Source organism: Fragaria vesca, linkage group LG6 (genome assembly GCF_000184155.1).
Source record: "Fragaria vesca subsp. vesca linkage group LG6, FraVesHawaii_1.0, whole genome shotgun sequence".
Classification (NCBI taxonomy): Eukaryota; Viridiplantae; Streptophyta; class Magnoliopsida; order Rosales; family Rosaceae; genus Fragaria; species Fragaria vesca.
In genome coordinates this window covers 32,145,616-32,157,535 of record NC_020496.1, presented here as the reverse complement: position 1 = coordinate 32,157,535, position 11,920 = coordinate 32,145,616, and the positions used below count along the sequence as shown (strand labels likewise).

The window sequence follows — 11,920 nt, the reverse complement described above, 5'->3', positions numbered from 1 at the left end:
TTGTGATAGATTGGTCACATTATCATTCAAGTATTGAAATTTTTGATTCATTGAGCAGTTTGTTTGAAGTTTACCATTCTATTTGCAAGTTTATATTAGAATTTGTTCATTGAGCGGTATATATATACTGGCGATATAGGAAACATTTGAAGTTTTGGTAGTTGTCATTGTATTGACTGTATTATAACAATGATTTTGTAATCATTTTCTAAGATCAGATGACAGTACGTTGAAGTATTGTAACAAGAAAAGCACATGAAATTAGTGAGTAAGTTCAGCTATATATGAAGTTTGACCCGACTATTGATCTGTACGTCGTAGTGGCTTGATTTTGATGCATGGAATGGATATATCATATATGTTGGAATTTAGTGTGGGATAGAATCCCACATTGAAGAAGAACTACTTGTTTGGTTGTTTATAAACAAACACCCATGTGAGCAAGTGAATGGGTGGAATTGCCTAGAGTGGGCTTGATGGGCTTTCTATTGGATTTCCAATAGAAAATGATATATATCTATATATATATATTTATATAAAGTCATAGATGGGCCTTGGGCTCTGGAAAATTAAATCTGATTATAATTTTTGAATTAATAATTTTATTAATTTTTATTATTTTCGGATAAAACCAAAGGTAATAACTGTTGGTGACAGTTACAACCTTTTGAACAGTTTTACCTGTTCGAATTTGACTCTATATAAGGACGACACTGTGGTCGTTGTTTTCCATCGAAAATTCATCTCTTCTTCTTCCTCCCCAAATCGACCTCTCTGAAACATAAAGTAAATTCGCCAGGGACAAGTTTTTGAACTTGTACCAGATAGTTATATCCTCAAGATAGACGTCCGAAACTGCAGCACAAGTGGGGACGAATTTCTGTCTTAGGTCACTGCAAAGCAGGCCTCTATCTGAATCAAGTTAGTATTTTCAATCTCGATTTCATTGTTGTTATTGTTTGTTGTTGGTTTCGATTCAATTATACTGTTATATATATCTTGTTTGTAATCGTGATATTGGTTGGTCATAACAATATATACCCAGTTTCTTTTAATCCTCCATAATTCTTAAAGGAATTTTGTTAAGGTCAATAGAAGCCTGAATGGTTAATGGAATTCAATAATCAATATACAATAAGCTAGGAAATCGCATGTGCTTAAATTTAATCTGAATTTAGTCCTAAATTTAACTAGGACTAAGATTATACGCAAATAGACTAAGCTACGATTCCTAGTCGCTTAGTTATTCTAATGAAGGATATACCATGTTTCCTTTAATCTGATCAAGTTTGACCTGACTATATGTATAAATGGAGTCTTAATCTGATGAGGGATACCCGGTTTCCTTTAAATTAAACAAATTTGTTTAGGTCAATAAGAAGCGGTTAAAGTACGTAAACAACTGATAATCAAATAGGGGTTTTATGCTATATATCCTTTCCAGGAAACTGTATACTTAATTACGTAGAGACTTATAAAACTGTGTATTGTAAATTTGTAAATAAGAAGGATTTTGAGTTGGGGCTGGTTGATGAGTCATGTCCGACTTCTTAATCAAATGGTACATCCAATCATTGTTATAATCCATCATAAATAATGAGAATTATCTGTTTTAGTCTGTTGCCTTTTGTGTGTATTGTAACGTTGGGTTTCAAGTGCCCTGTTCAGTTCTATACAATTGCCAACAGCAAAAACGGTGAAGAACGATGAGTAGAGGCTAATCATGGTTTTACTTAAATTAGTCTGGGACAGATATGATGAAACTAACAAAGGATAAAGGCCATCAATCTTGTAGCTGCAGCCATGATCATGATTATTTTGCCTCTATGTAGGTGTTGTTACCATTTGGTCTTTACTTCACGGGATTTTTCTGAGTAAGAAGTTAAAAATATGATGAGCAGAATAATGACATGTGGTTATTTATGTGTGTATAAGCAAGCAGACAGTTGAGTTATGTTTGCTGTGTATCTGTCAAGAACTACAATTATGATTGCAACTTGCATTTCTTGGTTGTAGTGCATGTCTTTGTTCTGTTTTACATTCTTGACTGACACTTTAATAAGTTATATTAAGTTATATTTTCAGAATACTGTTTAAGTTCATTTTATATTTTGATTTGGTTTTTGGATTGCTCATTGCTGTTTCTGTTTCTGCAGCTCTCGTGTTCACCTTTTATTTTAGTTGGTTGCTATTCTGCTTAGTGTTGTCTTGCTCGGTGCAGCTTATCAACATTTAAATTTGGTCTACATCTGTAATCAGAATAGCAATTTTATAAAAGCTACCGGATTGATACATATGTAGATTAGCTTCTTTTTCTGGTAGATTAGCTTGATAAAGAGATAGCCTGAATCAGTTTTTTACAAATACTCAGTTTTTTACTAAAATTACCGAAGTACTCAATTTTTTACTTAAATTCAGATATGCTCAATTCAGCTTTTTGGTTATGTATTAGTAGTGACTTTTTAATTCAGTTTGCTCAGTTCAGCAATATACTTATATCATGTATAGTTACTTGCTCTATTTGAGCAATGTGCTGCTATGTACTTGTTTATTGTTGTGTAGTAGTTGTATATTTAATTTTGATATGCATGTGAAACCAATGATTTCCCAAAAATGTTGTGCCTTACTTCAGGGGTGTGATTCTTTGGGAGGATAACTGAATCAATTGGGATGAGTGGGATGTCAAAACAACTGGTTTTGATGGGCAAGGTTAAAGAGAGCATGAACAAGAGTAGTTAATCTCTTTGTGAATGGGATCTTGCTTCTTGCAGTTGATCTCTTTGTCATGTGCAGTGGCAATATTCATTTAACTTTCTTGTATTTGATATGCAATGAATTTGCTTAAGTGGGGTCATGTGAGTAGTCATTTGGTCATTTAAGTACTGTATTTGTGAATTTTTTTTGTATTTGTGCATGATTGTGTGTATATATATAATTTAAGACTTTGGTTTGGGGATTGAGAAATAACTTTGAAAGAACATAACTATATAGTTTGGGGTTTGAGTATACTTAGTAAGCTATCTATCTGTGTCTTCTGTTGAACATAAAAACCCATTTTCTTCTAGCTTAATTTCACTTGTAGAAGCAATGCAGAGAAGCAATGCAGATATTACTTGAGAGTTGAGGGTTGAGAGTTGAGATAGAAAATTAATCTAAGTTAAAGTTTGGATTCTTTAAGAATACTTGCCTCACTACGCCTTTGATTTCAGGCACACCAAACTCATCTCAAGTTGAAGAACTCGCCTTGAAGTTGGAACCTTTTGTCTGAAGATTGACTCATCTCAAATTGGGTATGTGAATGAAAACCTTATCCCTCTCTCTCTCTGTCTCTTAATTTATGTTTTGGATATATATAAGATGTTGGTTGTGAAATCTGAAATTCATTTCAACTTCTTTTCAAAATATTGAGTGAAAAAGATAAGATAAGTCATTTGTGTGTTTATAGTGAAAACCTGCCCCTTCTGAGAGGATCATGATTGTTTAAAGTCATTTGTGTTATATATTTAGTTGTCGCTTGTATAAAATGCAATGGTCTTTACCTAAAATTAAAATAATTGCATAACAGGATAATATATGATTGAATTTTGGTTTATATGTCACCTCGAAAATTGTAATGCCTATGATAACCATGATCATGTGAATAAGAAATGACAACAAATAAAGCTAGGAGAGTGAAAGCTGAAATGATTAGAACTATATTGAGTCACTATCCTAGATGAATCACCTAATATTTATGAGCACAAAGCAAAATTGCACTTATGCAAATTAGTGTTTGATTAGTGGTGGGTTTAGTTGGGATTATAGTTATGTCTCATAGGTTGTTGAATGAGTTCAATTTAGATGTGAATATTATCATTGTCAAATTTTTGATGTGGTACTATAATGCTCCAAGAATTTTCGATCATGGGTTTGGACTAGTAATTCATTCATTCATTCTGTTGGTGCTGGTTTTGTTTGCCTCTAAAATACTCAGTCATACTAAATTTTTTGAAGGCTAGAATAGTTATTATCTTGGAATTTGGTATATCCACAAGAACCATTGGAAACTGCTAGTAGCAATGACCTCATAGCCAAAATCACTGAAGAGGTAACAGAGAAACTGAAAGAGTCTTTCGATAAGAAATTGGAGGATGCTATTAAAATGCTTCAAGCTCAAATTGCCAATAATATGGATTGCACAATTGCACAGGGGGGAAGAAACACAATTGCACATGGACTGGTTAGTAATTTTTTAGATACACCGCCTTGTTATTGTTTCAAATTTTGAAATACTTTCACTTGATGTACACATGAAATTATGTTTTGAGACACTTTGATATTCTAAGTAATAGAAATTCTTTTTTGTTAGAATAAATATTTTTGAAGTATGATTTAGTATGAATTAGGGTGAAGGTGCTTGATTTACTTGAATCTAGATATGGCTTTAAGCATTAGGGTCAATGCTTGAGCATGCAGACACTTTGATGTTTTAAGTAATGGAAATTACCCTTTTTTTTATTATGAATATTTTTGAAGTATGGTTTAGTATGAATTAGGGTGAAGGTGCTTGATTTACTCGAATCTAGATATGGTTTTAAGCATTAGGGTCAATGCTTGAGCATGCAATAGGTTTTTGTTTTCATCCACTACTAGAAAAATGTACTTAAGCGACGAAAACAAACAAGCAAAACAATTTTCGTCGCTTAAGTAACCACTTAAGCGACGAAACATATTTCGTCACTTAAGTGACCACTTAAGCGACGAAATAATGTGTTTTGCCACTTAGGTGATCACTTAAACGGCGAAATCATTGTTTGTCGTCTAAGTAATCACTTATGTGACGAAATAAACTTTCGTCGCTCAAGTAATTACTTAAGCGACGGAAATTGTTTTACTTAAGCGACAAAATTTTACCATATAATTTTTAAAAAAAACTACAAATAAAAACATAAAGACTTGAGCGACGAAACCAAATACTTTCGTCACCCAAGTGTCCATGCATAATTTTTTTTTTGTTAGTTTTTAACAAGTTTTGCACTTCTATTGTTTTTCAATTTCAAGCTTCAATATGTTTAGTTCACATACCACTTTAGTCAACAATATTTTTTGCTATTTAAAAAAAAAGAAGTTTAAAGCAATAAATTAAGCACATGTTAATAAGGTAAAAAACTCTTAACATGATTTGTATTCATTGGATTAACATTTTAAAAGTATAAATATTTATTTCATCCCATTAATGTTAATATTTAAGACTATACGTTACTTAAGTTAATTTTTGAAAGTCAACAATCAGTTTAAATTTTATTCCAATAATATCTATGATAATCAAGGATAATTAATTATTATTTTTTGTTAAAGAAGGCTAATTAAATTTTTTTTAAAAATTGAAAAATTTAAGGGATATAAATTTATGATGACTGCATTTAATGGTTATTTTAAATTTGTTTCCTACTTTGCCGTAAGCTACCAATTTTATCAGTTAAGTTTTTAAATTTTAAATTTAAAAAAATTATTGTAAGGACTTAAGCAAAGAAATTTGAAGATTTCGTCGCATAAGACCAAATATTTAGGCGGTCAACCCTTCCGCCAAAAATTTGGAAAATTTTCAAACCAATTTTTTTTTAAAATTTCAAAGCCACCATTTTGACTTTTTATACCCTCATTACTCTCTCTATCAAGGCCCACTTTATGTTCTTGTTCCCTCTCTTCCTCATTCTCTCTCCCACGTACAGACACCATTTTATCTTCTTCAAAACCCAGCCACCTCAACCACTTCTTCTTTTCCCTCACCATGCCATCACCCAACCCTCACTCTCTCCCTCTCCACCAGATTCGGCCTCCCTCTCCACCAAATCTGATCCGGTCTCCTCCCTCTCCGAATTGCCCGTACCCGAACCCGAACCCGAACCCTTCGTCTAGCTCCTTCAACTCAACGTCGCCGCCTCCAAGAGTCGAACCCGCCACCAGATCGTTGTCTACTCCCTCGACGTCGTCGTCGAGTCAGGTAATGTTGTCACACCCCAATTTTCGAAAGGAAATTTTCAAAAATTTTGGCATGATATAACCTAAAATATTAATATCCAAAAACCTGTTTCAACATAAATCAAGGAAAATAAACTCAATGCGTAAAGTAAATTTACACACAACACCAAATTGAGTTAAATTACAATTCCTTGTTTACATAACTTGAGAACCAAGAAAAAGAAACTCTCACATGAGTTTAATGAATCATAACCCAGTGTATATAAAAAGAATATACAATGAACATCCAAAACCCGATAAAAAAACCCTGCCACTAAGCCTCCACCTCAACCCTGCTGATCCTCACCTGCAGGTCTAACCCCTACACCAAGAATGGTGCACCGGGTTGTAAACAACAAACCCGGTAAGCTAAAAAGCTCGTATGAGTAAACTCAAAACAACACAACATTTAATCACATCCAATATTCACAAGAGAGATTGGATCAATAATTAAAAACCACACATCTAACACATTACCCAAGAAATGTACCCATGAGTCCCAGATATTTAATAAAATACCCCTCATAACCTACAACAACACTATGTGTACCCATGGGTCCTAGATACCATACAGTATCTCCCATGACCTACACTGACAGACAGACTAGAGCTCTATTCCTAACCGTAACCAATCACCCGGCCAAAGGCTTGGAACCCGGTTTGACTGTCTAATATCAATACAAAAATGATAAATAGCATCTTAACCGCAACCAATCACCCAAAAAGGGCTTGGAACCCGGTTTGGCTATTTATCAAACAATCATAATAATTTTCACAACATTATCCACAACAATACAATATCACAATTATTATTCTCAACAACATAATATATATCACATCATTATTCTCAACATCACAATATAAAGAAAACTTGTTTTTATCTTACCTAAGAGCCGTTGACGATCAAGCTCATATAATTTTAAAAACAATTAAAAGCATAATATTAAAACCAACATCATCATCATTATCATTATATAACTATAATATCCTTAGGTTCAAAAGTGAACCTTGGTGAGGTTTACTCACCTAAATCTCCCGCTGCAAATTCCACAACCGACCAAGGTAAACCAACACAACTTCACAAATCACCTAAAAATAGCACAAATAAAACCTTAGTAACTAAAATACAAAAGGTTATCACACTACCCTTAACTAACCCTTAGTTAGTTAAAGAGATGACAACTTTCCAAAGTCGTCGAACTTAGAGACCCACAAAGGCTGCCTCTAATCCTCAAATCTTACCCCAAACCTCAACCAAGCCTACACAAATAAACTTAAGTCCTAACATGCCAACCTTGCCTAAAATCTAGCCATACTACCACTTAACAAGCTCACAGCAACAAAGACTAGCTAACCACAGGAAGCTAAGGCCGCAACTCAGCCGGACGCGCCGCCACACGCCGCCACAAGCGGCGGCGAGTGGGCCCCACGCGCCACCCCAAACTTCCGAATTAGGAGAAACTCCCAACAGCAGAGTTGAAGCTTGAAGCAAAGGGAACAACTTTCATACTTGTGACTTCAGCCAATTTTGGCTGGAACTGGCTGGAAACTTCCCCGAACAGTGACCAGAAAATCAGTCTACAAAACCTGCAAAACCGGCCTCAAAACCTCAAAAACTTGCTTCAACTATGCCTAGACACTGCTAGGAGGAAGAGGGGATCAAGACTCACCTAAACTTGGCCGGAAACGGCGTCGAAATCGCCGGTTTTCCGACGGGACAGCAGCAGCTCCGCCGCTTCGTGGCGGCTTCCAGGCGGCGGGACAGCCGGTGGGACTGCTCCAGAAATGGAGAGGGCTGCTGTGGGAGTCGAATGGGACCGGTGGCGTCCGGTTTGGTGGCCGGAGGAGGAAGAACTCGGCTGAAGAAAGTGAAGGCTCGGGGAGCTCGGGTGGGAGGAGAGAGAGAGGAGGGAAACTGATTTTTAGGGTTCTAATTAATCCCACACACAATTTTTCTACTTATACTCTTTTCAAACCCGAAAACAAACTTCCTCTGAACATAACTTCTTCATACGACATCCGTTTTAGATGTGCCGCATGTCTACGAACTCGTATCGACAAGCTCTACAACTTTCATGAAGGAAGTTTTCGAAGATAACTTACGAAAAATAAAGTCAACTTTTGGCCTATTAAAAGTCAAGGCAACTTTAAATAAACTCCCGAACTTCAACTTCGCATAAACCCAAGAATTTTCATGAATAATCCTTCATTAAAATAAGGGAATAAAACAAGGAAAAATAGATATGAAAATCTAGGATATTACAAATGTATTGATTCGTGTTTATCCTCACATTGAATCTATGTATTTATTGTAAATTTTTAGGGGTGTATGTGGGTTTGTTGTGGTTCAGGCTCGGTTTGTGTGGTGGTGTGTGGTGGTGGCGCGTGGTGGTGTGTGGTGGTGTTTGGTGGTGTGGGAATAAGAGAACAAAAAAGAAAAAAGAAACTAAAAGAAAAATAAACTCAAAAAAGAAAATCAAAATGAAACTAAAATGTTTTAATTAATTTAATTTCATTTAATGTTTATTAAATGAAATTAAATTAATTATTTTTTTTTTAAATATTGTAAACACCAAACCGACGAAATGTTTTGTCGCCCTAGAGAACTATGTTCGTTGCTTAAGTATTCAGGCGACGATATGGCTTTCATCGCCTAGGCGGGCACTTATGCGACGGTTTATAAATTTTTGTCGCTTAAGAACCTAAGAGACGCGTCATATGCGACGAATCTTAAGCGACGAATGTTTTGTCGTTTAGGCTCTTGGGCGACAAATTTTAGAGTTTAGGCGACAAACTGTACCCGTCGCTTAAGTAATTTTTTCTACTAGTGATCTTTCACTTCAAATCAGACAACTAATTATAGAAAATTGTCTCATTTATGCAATAGGTACCAGCTGATGCAACAAGTGGCCATGAGGCTTGGAGGGAGTCCATAGGAGAGGGAGATCTTGAGGCCACTACCCATTTTGATTCAACTTCTGATGATGTCACTGGTCACCATGATCCTCCTGCATGATTTAGGTTTATGTCATATTGTTGTGTTTTAGAATGTGTTAGAACAAGATTATTATGTTAGAAAATTCCAGTTCACATTTGAAAATTTTTAAATATCACAGCGATTGCCGTCGCCAATAGAGGTATTTGCGACGGCAAGTTCAGTAGCCAATTTCTGTCGCTAATTAAGTGACGGGCTTTTCCGTCGCAAACATGGTTGTGACGGCTCACTGCCGTCGCCAAAAGCAACGACCACGCCCTCAACGGTGACTGGAAAAATGCCGTCGCCACGTCGTCGCCGTTGGTCTTTTGAGACGGCAGAATGACTTTTGGCGATGGCATTTTGCCGTGGCTAATTGAATTAATTTTTGTAGTGGGTGGTGCAGTTGAAGGTGGCGTCGGAGGAAAGAGCGGTGAGAATGGAGAGAGAGGCCGGCATGAGAGTGATGGTCTAGAGAGAGAGAGAGAGAGAGAGAGAGAGAGAGAGAGAGAGAGAGAGAGAGAGAGAGAGAGAGNGANNGNGAGAGAGAGAGAGATGGGTTTCCTTCTATTGATAAGGTTGGTGAGTGTGTGATTTAAAAGAATTAATATGTTTTGAAAAATTTTGGTCTGAATTTTCATGAAATTTTACGTGGGAAGATGGGCGCTCAAATTTTTAGAGCTTAAGCGACAGAATGTTCTATATATTTCCATCGTCTAAGTGATTCATTAATTTTTTTTTTTAAAAAAAAAAACATTCCGTCTCCTAAGCAAACATTTCCGTATCCTAAGTTCTACTTAAGCTATGGAATGTAGTTCCGTCTCCTAAGTGATTTATATATATTTTTTAATTTTTAACTTTTCAAAATGCCGTTGTCTAAGTAAAAATATTCCGTCGCTTAAATAGTACTTAAGCGACGGAATGAATTTCCGTCTCCTAAGTCGTTCTTAGGAGACGAAAAGAACAACTTAGGAGACGAAAATTGTTTTGTCGCCTCAGTAGAAAATTTCGTCACTTAAGTACCACTTAAGAGATGAAATTTTTTAATTCCGTCGCCTAAGTGCTATTTTCTAGTAGTGGAAGAACCTTGTGTGTCGCCTTCACAAGTCGTTGTATGGACTTAAACAGGCCTCTTGATAGTGGTTTTCTAAGTTCACAGAGGCTGTTCTTGCTGTTGGTTTTTCCCAATAATGCAAAGCCGACTATTCCTTATTTGTTCGAAAAGATGGTACCTCTCTCACTGTCTTACTGATCTATGTGGATAATACATTGATCACATGAAACAATATCGAGTCTATTAATACTTTAAATTAAGCAGTTTCTTCACACTCGTCTTTGTATCATAGACCTCTGTGATTTGAAGTTTTTCCTAGGCACTGAAATAGCCTGTTCCAAGAAAGGGATTTACATATCCTAAGGCAAATATGCCTTGGAGATTATCAAAGACGGTGGATATTCAGGTGCTAAGCCAGTTGAATTCCCTATGGAAGAATGCAAGCTTTCAAACAAGGGAGAAGTGCATAATGACCCTGCTGCATATCGGCATCTAGTTGGTCGACTGAATTACTTAACCATCACTAGACCCGACAGTACATATTCAGTTCATGTTCTCAGCCGTTTATGAATGAGCCGCGACAGCAACACTTGGCTGCTGCCCTTTGAGTTGTTCGTTACTTGAAATCATCTCCTGGTCAAGGTTTGCTTCTTCATTCCAATAATTCTTTGAAGTTGAGAGCATTTTGCGATTCTGATTGGCCGGATTGTCTTATCACTTGTCGTTCCACCACTGATTATTGTGTATTCCTTCAAAAGTCCTTAATTTCGTGGAGGACTAGGAGGCAAAAGGCTGTTTATTTGTCGAGTGCAGAAGCCGAATATAGAGCAATGGTAGGTACATGTTGTGAGTTGACTTGGTTGCGTTATTTATTAGCAGATTTGCATATGCCTATTTCAAATTCTGCTATTTTACATTGTGATAATCAAACAGCCTTACATATTGCCAAAAATCCTGTGTTTCATGAGAGAACTCGGCACATTGAAATGGATTGTCATTTTATTCGGGATAAAATTTTACAAAGTGAAGTTGTTACTCGATATGTGATTTCTTCACAGCAATTAACATATGTGTTTACTAATGCTTTGGGGAAGGAAAACTTCAAACAACTCATGTGCAAGTTGGGAGTTCTTGATACACTCTCCAACTTAAGCGGAGTATTAGAAAGTATATCTTGATAATCAATTAAGACAGATTTTGTAGAATACTACTTATCAATGTACTAGCTGTATCTCATTAGTCTTAGTTTCTTAGTTTTAATTGCCTTCTTAGTCTCCTATCTTGTTGGAGATTAATTCTTAGTTGTACAAGAAGTAAAGTTCTGTATATATTTCTATCATATCAATGAAAACATTCATACTGCCATAATGTACTTTTCTATAAGTTTTTCGCCAAAATTTCTCGCACTGTCAAGATTCGTTAAAATTTTTATGTGTCACAATTAGCTTGTGTAACAATTTCATCCTGATTCTATCACTGTGATCGGAGGCCAATTATTGTCAGACTTGGATTTCCAATTTGAAGTGGTTCATTACAAGATTAGATCGTCAAGCACATAAATCCACACCAAGCTTCTTTTTAAATTTCATACCCGGTGCGACCAAGGATTGTACGCCAACAATTCGAGTGAAGAAGTACATGAATGAGCTTTATATTGAGTCGTGTTCGTGGGAGGCTGAGAAAGCGAAATTCATTTGAAAGAGTAGGACAACGAGCAAGGGGGGGAAGAAAAGAGTTTTATTTATTTTTTTTAGAACCGGGGAAGAAAAGAGCTTGAAAAGGGCAAAATAGAGATTTAGAAATTTCGTTAGTAAGAAGCATAAAATATTTTAACTTTATGAAAAAAAGTGAAAAAAAAAAACTACGAGCTAGCCTACCTAATATATATTAGG

The 11,920-nt window shown here is 35.8% G+C and overlaps 1 pseudogene; it reads right to left on the bottom strand.

Moving 5' to 3' along the window:
• Positions 1 to 7,026: 7,026 nt before the first annotated feature.
• The window catches only part of LOC101303355, an 11,641-nt pseudogene continuing 6,747 nt past the window's right edge, over positions 7,027 to 11,920 (bottom strand).